We start from the raw sequence: 10968 nt of genomic DNA on the forward strand, positions 1-10968 counted from the left end.
GAAAAAAAAGATATTTCTGAAAATCATCCAGATGCAAAACTTATGGCCAATCATCTACAAAGCAAAACAAATCCTGCAACTGATGAATTGTCTCATCCCAACAACCTCTCTTTACCGCCTAGATCTGTTTCTAATAGAGTGTTAAATGATTTAACAAATTACTGTATGACGCCTACAACAACAGTCAATAATCCTAAACGTGGATTTGGTGAGTATTTTGTGTGTTTATACTATCACTATAATCATTTAAATATTTTACTAAACAACATGCTTCTTCATATTTTACCAAGATATGGGAAGTGAAAACAGTGAATCATCTCAACCAGCGAAGAGAATTCTGTATTCACATCCCAATTCAAGTAAGATGTCATTGTCGTTGATTCTCGCTTCTCATTATTCCATGTCTGTTATAGCAAAAAATGTTATAAGTTTTACCTTGCCTGACACTTAATTTGACATCATATATTTTGATCTACAAATCGACAATCACATGACAACAGATCCAAGTAATGGCACAGATGAAATTGCTCCCACAAACCACCTAGCTATACCGGTTAGCTCTATCTTTACTAGAGTTTTCAACGATGTGTCCAACATCCCTAGGACACCTACAACACCACTCAGTAACCAAAACCGTTCAATTGGTCAGTTTCTAGACTACATAATTCTGTTCCTACTACTTGATAGTTTTATTTATTATTCAACTCATAAATTCTTATACTCAACCAGGTATGGGAAAGAAAAATTGTGAATCCTCTCAAACGGAAAATGGACCTCTCCATTCACAAGCAAATTCATGTGTGTTGACAAACCAGTTGGATATTTATCTAAATTCAGATGAATTCAGTAAATTTCAGTGTTTTGTGTAGTTTTTTGTTGGTCTGACGCATTACATTTTGTTCCATTTTATAGCAAACCAGAGTTGTAAATCAGGATTGACTATTTTAAAACCCGGTGATTCTGGCAATCTGAGAAAGCGAAGCAGGAGTGTTTTGCATGACATTACCAATATTCCGTTAGAACAAAGTAGTGGAACTAACGCTATGAACAAGAGAGCAAGAGTAGCTGTCGATAATATTATCACCCGCGCTTCAGTTCAGATGTCAAACGTATGTAATGGTTCCTCATCTCATCAACAAAATCCATTAGATGGTCAAACGACAGAGAGAGGAGAAGAATCAGATGAAGATTACAATTGTGCAATGGAAGGTGAGAATTTTATTATTAATGTCTACTATTTATTTTGCTTATTATTAATGTAAACTATCTAATGCAAAACATTCATATTCATGTTTATCAAGGTTCTGTTTATGTGAATGAAGATCACTACTTTGAGTGTAGCACCCCTGAAAATACAGATTCTGAGTCTGAGCTTGATTATGAGATTGAAAATGATATTGGTGACAATGCAAAGAAGGTTGACGCAGAACGCAAGCATTCAGTTTTAAACAAGATGGAAGCTATACTACAGATGGCTTTTAAGCGCGGAAACTCATGTTCTAAGCAAACCAGTTGTAAAGAATTAGGTAGAAACAATTTTGTTCTCGCTCTAAAAGGAATAACAATTGATTTCTAATTATATATCTAACATCGTTTAATGTTTTTTTGCTTCCTCTATAGATTACATAGATGAGGGTGATCCTACATTTACTTGCAGTCATTGTGGGGCTATAATGTGGTTTGGGGAACGTATTAACAAAACCCGGAAGACACGCACACCGATCTTTACACTATGTTGTATGCAAGGACAGGTTCAGTTGCCTCTTCTTAAGAAACCCCCAGAAATAATTACAAGATTGCTTACCGGAGATGACCCACTCAGCAAGCATTTCTAGAAAAACACAAGAGCTTACAATATGTTTTTTTCATTTACATCAATTGGTGGAAACTGCGAAAGAGCTGCTCAAAAGGGTCCTGGACCACAAATGTTCCAGATTCATGGTGAAAACTATCATTTAGTGGGTAGTTTAAAGCCAAATGATGGAGTAGATGCGAAGTTTGGACAACTATATATTGTTGACACTGAAAATGAAGCTGAAAACAGAGCAAACGCATTGAGGTATGTTGTAGCAGTTTTGGTTTTGTATCTCTCTTCTTATATACTATTGAAATATTTATCTAAACAGTTTGATAATCACATTCTTTGTTGAATTCTTTTACGCAGCAAAGGTAAAAATAGTGGTCATCACAAGAAGAAAAATACGTTGAAGAAGGAGATTATCCAGTCTTTGATTGAGGTATTAAATGCAGTGAACCCGTATGTAAAGGAGTTCAGATCTGCGAGGGACAGATTTGAAGAAAATCCTGAAGAAACTTTTCACATGAGGATTGTTAGTGATCGGGTTAAAGATGGAAGGACATATAACTCTCCCACAGCATCCGAAATTGCAGCATTGATTCAAGGGGATTTTAATCTTGACATGGATAAAAGGGATATCGTTTTACAAAAACAATCTGGAAAGCTTATGAGGATTAGCGAGATTCATGGTGCTTATCTCGCACTTCAGTATCCTCTAATATTTATATACGGAGAGGATGGTTTTAGACTTGGGATTCATAAAGGAGTCACAGAGGCTACGAAAAAGCAAAAAAGACAGACTATATCCATGAGACAATTCTTTGCATTTCGTCTCCATGAATGAAAGAATGAGTCTCACACTCTTTTGCTTTCTAGGCGCTTATTCCAACAATTCTTGGTTGATGCTTATACTACTATAGAGTCCAATCGTCTACGCTATTTGAAATTTAATCAGGCATCTTTGAGATCTGATAGTTTTGATTCCATCAAAGAGTCAGAGAGTGCAGGGGCCATCGATATGCATGAGCAAGGTAGGGAATATGTGATCCCAGCTACGTTTACAGGAGGTCCTAGTTATATGAAGAATAACTACTTGGATGCAATGGCAATATGCAAGCATTTTGGTTTTCCTGATCTTTTCATTACGTTCACGTGCAATCCTAAATGGCCAGAGATCACTAGATACCTAAACGAGCGCAAGTTAACAACTGAGGACAGACCTGAGATCATTTCTAGGATGTTTAAGATCAAACTTGACTCTTTGATGGATGCTTTAACTAAGAAAAATCTGCTTGGAAAGACGGTTGCATGTAAGTTATACTTAACACTTTATTTATTCAAATATTTTGATATACTACAACCACTTTGTTCCATTATTTAACTATTTGCAACTCTTTTAACTGTTTCAGCTATGTACACAATTGAGTTCCAAAAACGTGGACTGCCACATGCTCATATTCTGCTCTTCATGCATCCAACATGCAAGTTTCCCACGACATATGATATTGACAAGATTATAAAGGCAGAAATTCCCAATAAGAACACTGAACCAGAGCTATATGGTGTTATTAAAGATATGATGATTCACGGACCGTGTGGAGCTGCTAATAGGAATGCACCATGTATGGAGAATGGAAAATGTTCTAAGTTGTATCCGAAATCCTATGCTGAGAAGACTACAGTAACTAAAGAAGGTTTCCCAGTTTATAGAAGGCAAGAGCAGTCTGATAATTTTGTGTTGAAGAACGGAATCAAATGTGATAACAGATTTGTTATCCCTTACAACAAGAAACTCTCTCTTCTATACCGAGCTCATATCAATGTGGAGTGGTGCAACCAAGCAGGTTCTATCAAGTACTTATTTAAATACATCAACAAGGGTAGTGATCGTGTGACTGTCGTTGTGGAACCAACAAATTGTGGTGGTTCTAATGCTGGCGAAAATGGGGAAGCAAACTTTGAGAAGAAAAAAAATGAATTCCAAGACTTTTTCGATTGCAGGTTTGTAAATTCTTTAAAGTTCCGTAAAGCTCTGTTGCTATCATTATGGCCTCTCTTATTATAACTAATCATTTGTATTTTTTAGATACGTTTGTTCTTTTGAAGCTTCATGGCGAACATTTGCATTCCCAATACATTATCGATCTACCTCAGTTGAGAAGCTTCAATTCCATCTTCCTGGAAAGCAGACTTTTTTTCAAAGGCAAAGATAAGATTCAACAAGTCGTCAATCGTAAGCTTATCACGCATACCATGTTTTTGGCATGGTTTGAGTTGTGTAGAGTTGATGAACTTGCAAGAACTGTTCCTTATGCTCAAATTCCCAACTTCTTTACTTATGATAAAACCAATAAGAAGTTCAATAGGCGGAAAAAGGGATTCAGCATAGGCAGAATAAATTATGCTCCACAGACTCAAGAGAATTCCTATTATTTACGAGTGTTGCTGAACGTTGTTACTGGCCCTACCTGTTATAATGACATGAAGACATTTAACGGTGTTCTATATCCTAGCTATAAAGAGGCATGTTTTGCACGTGGGTTGCTAGATGATGATGAGGAGTATATCCAGGATATACGAAGGAGAAGTTTCGACGGATTTGCAAGTTCTTTGCGACAGGTATTTGTCATGATGCTGCTTTCTGGTAGTTTGTCCACGCCGGAGGATGTTTGGAAAAAAACATGGGAGTATTTGTCTGAAGATATTGAACATAACAGGAGACAGCTTCTGAATAGGCCTGGTAATCATCTAACTAACTAATTGTATCTGTATATAATTTTATTCATCAGTAATTTAAAATGGTATATTTTCGTACTAACAGTTCTAAAATTGTATTTGTAGGTCTCATATTAAGTGATGATGACAAAAAACAGTTTGCTCTGCAAGAGATTGAAAAGCTTCTGAGACGTAATGGGAGCTCGCTTTCACAGTTTGAATTTATGCCCAAACCACGTAGAAGCAGTAATCACGATTCTAATGTCCTAATAGTTGATGAACGTAACTACAATCGTGAAGAACTGATTGCTACTCTTGATAGTGATATTCAAAAGATGACTGACGAACAGAGGAAAGTTTACGATGAGATCACTGATGCTGTTAAGGAAGATAAGGGTGGAATGTTCTTTGTTTATGGATTTGGTGGAACCGGAAAAACTTTTATCTGGAGATTACTATCTGCAGCATTACGATCTAGAGGTGATATTGTTCTTAACGTTGCATCAAGTGGGATTGCATCTTTATTGTTACCAGGTGGACGAACTGCCCATTCAAGGTTTGGGATACCTTTAAGTCCTGATGAGTTTTCAACATGTAATATGACTCATGGTACAGATCAAGCGAACTTAGTGAAAGAAGCTTCTCTCATCATATGGGATGAGGCTCCTATGATGAGCAAGCATTGTTTCGAGGCTTTGGATAGAAGTCTAACTGACATTGTTGGAAGTAAAAGCAAGAAGCCTTTTGGAGGAAAGGTTGTGGTTTTTGGAGGTGATTTTAGACAGATACTTCCAGTAGTAAATGGTGGCAGCCGGGCTGATATAGTTTTGGCTTCTCTGAATTCGTCTCATCTTTGGGAGCATTGCAAAGTTCTCAAATTGACAAAGAACATGCGGTTATTGTCTGCTGGGCTATCTACTGCAGAGGCTACTGATATTAAGGAAATTTCTGAATGGATATTAGATGTTGGAGATGGTAAACTATCAGAGCCTAAAGATGGTGAGGCTCTAATTGATATACCAGAAGAGTTTCTGATATTAGATGCTAATGAGCCTATAGAAGCGATAAGCAATGCGGTGTATGGAGAATCATCTATGTTACAAGGAAACAAGGACCCAAAGTTTTTCCAGGAGAGAGCTATTCTATGTCCAACAAACGAGGATGTCAATATTATTAATGAATACATGTTGGATAAACTTGATGGTAACTACTCATATTTCCTCTTCAATATATTATACTATATCGTGTTTATCTATAACTTAGCATTTTTAAAACATACAGGTGAAGAAAAGATTTATCTGAGCTCAGATAGTATTGATCCGTCTGACACAAGATCAGTTAACGATGAAGGATTAGGTCCTGATTTTTTAAACAGCATTAAGGTGTCCGGTTTGCCAAATCATAGTATAAGACTGAAGATTGGATGTCCAGTGATGGTACTGAGGAATATTGATCCTACAGGAGGATTAATGAACGGAACAAGATTAGTGATTACTGAACTGATGCCGTTCATGGTGGGAGCGAAGATACTTACAGGGGAAAAAGTTGGTGAAACTGTTTACATTCCTAGGTTATTGATCACACCATCAGACACCAAATTGCCATTCAAAATGCATAGAAGGCAGCTTCCATTGGCTGTGGCTTTTGCAATAACCATCAACAAAAGCCAAGGTCAATCACTCTCGGAAGTTGGGATTTTTCTACCAAGACCGGTGTTTTCACATGGACAGCTTTATGTAGCTATTTCTAGAGTGACATCAAAAAAGGGACTGAAGATTCTGATTGTCGACAAAGATGGAAAACCTCAGCGGAAAACAACGAATGTTGTTTTCAAAGAGGTTTTCAACAACCTCGGAGACTAGAATGTTCAGAAGGCGACAAGGTTAGGCAATGATTAGTATTTTTTTATTTAAATTATCTACCGTCTATTTTGCTTATCTCTATTATTTATGTGATGTTGTATTTGTTTATATGTTTAAAGCGGGAGAGGATCTGCTGTGGAAGACATCGTGAGAGCTGCTACTATCCAAAATCTATGATTTATGTTTTTTTTTTTTTTTTTCGTTTTCTACAATTATATATTTGAGTTTCACGCAAAGTTGACATACTTTTTAAAATACATATCATAATAATTCGTTATTTGGTTGATCATTTTCGTTTAAAACAGTACAAACATTACAACACATCAAGCAAACTCCAGGGAAAAACCTAACTACCAATAACAGTTCCACTTAAATTGTCTAAAAGTAATATAAATTTTCCAAACAACTTACTTTTTTAAAATTTGCAACACGTTGTGGCCATTGGTAAATTCCTGAATTGCTTCCGTGTATGTACATGATGCTTCTGGCGTTTTATTAAGATACTACAGAAAAACGAAAAACAATGACCATAAGAACATACAGTAGTTCAAGTCGTATTAGTAACCTCACCCTATCAGTACATTAGTTTGTAAAGATATTTACACTTATCTTCTCATTGTCTGACTTTATTCCATGATCTTGATGATTTTCATATCAAGTTTCTAGCTATATGTCGATTTTTGCCCAAACCTGAAACAGTTACAATTTTGATTCTTCAATTACAATTCCATTTATATCATGCAAATTGTATTATACTTTTTTTACTGTACAGAGTCATATATGCAAAATCGTTACATCCCAAAAAGATATCTATAGTCCTAAAAGTACTTATAAAAAAACTTTGATTAAAATCATATTTAGTCTACCATATATTCTAAAATTTCAAAAACTTATCTTTCTATCATTCGAGAAGATGATATCTTTATCCTGACCCGTCTTCATACCTTGGAATCTTTACCCGAAGGTTTAATTACGAAAAGAATATTTAAATTTCAAATTATTTTTGGAATTGATTGTCGATGATCTATCTATGTTATGGCTAAAATACTCTTATAAACAGTAGATCTATCATCAAAAGAGAGATATTGAACTATCAGAAAACCCAATTTATTAAAATTTTAAATTGTAACAAACAATAACGATTCTATTAACAAAGAAAAAACAATAAGGATTCACGGTCCAACCTGTACCCGATAGATCGAGTATCAAATTCACCATAAATCTGTGTTTTGCTCTAGATTTGTATAGTTTTTTTTTTACTTTGATGATTATGAATATCCAAAAAGATGAACACTTTTTCAAAAAAAAAGAGAAAGATGAACAGATCAGAGAGACAGACACCGAGAAAGACGTTTCCTGATTTTTCTGAATAGTTTACTTTATTTACTAAGGTAACTTAATTTTTATGTTCCAATTGGTTTCTGATGGGCTTAGTACTTTGAGTACGTTGGGCCAGATTATTGATCTTCATGAATTACGTTGGTCCAGATTATATTTCAAAAACAAATGTATAGTTTTATATATTACATACTATAGTAATATTGTATAATATTATATTTATAACTTTGCACTCAAAACACACCAAATTGAAATATATATTATATCAGAAAATGTTTTCAACCATTACACACAAAATATATTAGAAGTCAGAATATAATAAAATTCATTGAGCAATTATGTAATATTTGTTTATAAAAATTTAACTTCATAATGTACAAAAAAAAATCAAAACACAAGTTTAAAACCAAATTTTGCGTTACAATAAAAAAAAAACACAAATTGCAGGAATAAAAACCCGCCCGACCGGACGGGTCATGATCAAGTCTAAACTTAAAACATCAACTCTAAACCCTAAATCATCAACTCTAAACCCAAAACCATGAAACATCAACTCTAAACCCTAAACCCCGAAACATAACTCTAAACCCAAAACCCGAAAACTTCAAATCTAAACCCTAAAACATCAACTCTAAACCCTAAATGTAAACCCTAAACCCTAAATCTAAACTTAAAACATTAACTTTAAACCCTAAATCATCAACTCTAAACCTTAAACCATGAAACATCAACTCTAAACCCTAAACCCCGAAACATCAACTCTAAACCCTAAACCTTCAAATCAAAACCCTAAAATATCAACTCTAAACCCTAAACATAAACCCTAAACCTTAAACCTTATATTTTCTGAAATTCGAACCCGAAACCTTCAAATATAAACCCTAAAACATCAACTCTAAACCCTAAACATAAACCCTAAACCCTAAATCTTCAAATCTAAACCCTAAAACATCAACTCTAGGGTTTTAGGGTTTAGGGTTTAGGATTTAGGGTTTAGGGTTTAGAGTTAAAGGTTTAGGGTTTAGGGTTTAGAGTTGATGTTTTAGGGTTTAGGGTTAATTTTTTAGGGTTTAGGGCTTAGAGTTTACTTTTTAGGGTTTAGTGTTGATAGTTTAGGATTTAGTGTTGATGGTTTAGGGTTTAGAGTTGAAGTTTAGGGTTTAGGGTTTAGGGTTTAGAGTTGATGTTTTAGGTTTTGGAGTTGAAGGTTTAGGGTTTAGGGTTTAGAGTTGATGTTTCGGGGTTTATGGTTTAGAGTTGATGTTTCGGCGATTAGGGTTTAGAGTTGATGTTTCAGGGTTTAGGGTTTATTTAAAAAAAAATAGGGTTTAGGATTGATGGTTTAGGGTTCGTATTTTAAAAAAAAAAGGGTTTAGGATCGATGGTTTAGGGTTTAGAGTTGAGTTTTAGGCTTTAGGGTTTGAATTTCGAATTAGTATAATTCAGAAAAAAATTAAAAAATTACTTTTTTTTTTAGATTTTTATTTATTTAAATATTTATTTATTATAGGGCAAATCTCCAAAATAGCACATTTCTAAGTTTAAGTCACAAAAATAGCTCTCAAAAACTAAAATGACCAAAATAGCATTTTATCTTTTGAAAAATTAAAAAAAAAAATTGTTTTTCAAAGTTTGAAATCTTATCCCAAAACCCCACTCCCTAACTCTAAACCCTAAAACCTGAACTCTAAACCCTAAACCCTAGACCCTAAATCATAAATCCCACCCCTTAACTCTAAACCCTAAACCCTAAACCCCACCCGTAAACTCTAAACCCTAAACCCTAAACTCTAAACTCTAAACCCTAAACTCCACCTCTTTAACTCTAAACACTAATGTCTAAATTAATTTATCATTGGGGTATAATTGTATATTTATCTCTTTTGATAAAACATTAAGTGCTATTTTGGTCTTTTTTATTGTTAGAAGCTATATTTGTGACAAAAACTTTTTAGTGTTATTCTAGTCATTTTCTCTTTATTATATATATAAAAAACATGGGCATAAGAGTCTTTTGCCACTTAATGAAGAATATATTTTTGAAAATGTTCCTTTAGCGGTGGTAAAAATGAAAAGTGGTAGCATGAAAGTAGTAAACATGTAATTATCCCTTTAAAAAACTAAATAAAAAATTTGAACTTTATATTCAAATTATAAAAAATATATTTATAATATAGTTTAATAAACCCCACAAATATACTTAAACTCTAATACTTTACTGTTTTTTTACAACATACTTTATTGTTTAATTTACCAAATAAACTAAATAAAAATACAATAAAAGAAAAATATTATCTCATAATTTGTAAATGAAGACATATCTCATTGAACAAAACACACCAATGTCAAACCTGAAAAACATATGAATCTAATAACTTGATGAGTATAAACGACTTAATTTATCGAATATTCAGAAGTTTAAAATATATGATTTTGGAGAACAAACATTCGCGCGGTCAAAAGTTAGTTAGATATTAAAAAAAAAAGCTAACCAATTGCTTCACACATAGAGCTAACAAGAAACATGTCAGAACAAATTGCACATAAAAAAAGGTTTAGGGCATGATAAAAATCACTTTGAGCGAGAATGTGTTGGAGATAATTTTTTTTCCTCTCAGTTTAATAACCTATATTCTACCAATCAGGTGGAAGTGACTTTTATCTCGTTTACTTCCAGCACTATTTAGCAACAGGTATATATGTCACTTTCTTCCCTTGCTATTTTTGAAGTGAAAAACAATTTCTATTTGATTTTTTATTTTATCTATATTATTAAAAGAGAAGTACCCATTTGAAAATGTTCTTACTTCATTAATTAAACTCCCTATTTTTTTGCTTGTCTTTTTCAGTTGCATTTATGAAATATCCTAAAACGAATAAAACTGCCTAACTTATTACTTGTCTTTTCAATTACATTAATGAAATATGCTTAAATGAATTTAAACTTCCTATTTTATTGTTTGTCTTTTTCAGTTACCTTAATGAAATATCCTTAAATAAATTTGGACATAATGTCATTTAATCAATAAAAAAACTCATGAGTTATCCTTACGTGCATAACTTTAATAATGGAGATTTTAAAAAACGTGCATCATTAAAATGTTACCTAAAACATACAACACTAATATATAACATGCATCAATAAAACTAGAATTTGACTCACACAATTGTACGGATATTATTTTCAGTTGATTAAATTAAAAAATATTTATTTATTCAAAAAATATTTAAGAATGACTATGTTTTTAAAAATTA

At 33.3% G+C, this 10968-nt stretch overlaps 1 pseudogene; it reads left to right on the forward strand.

The window, feature by feature from the left end:
• The first annotated feature begins 490 nt into the window (after nucleotides 1-490).
• On the forward strand, nucleotides 491-7065 carry LOC106350308 (annotated as a pseudogene).
• Nucleotides 7066-10968: the final 3903 nt, after the last annotated feature.

Source organism: Brassica napus, chromosome C2 (genome assembly GCF_020379485.1).
Source record: "Brassica napus cultivar Da-Ae chromosome C2, Da-Ae, whole genome shotgun sequence".
Lineage (NCBI taxonomy): Eukaryota > Viridiplantae > Streptophyta > Magnoliopsida > Brassicales > Brassicaceae > Brassica > Brassica napus.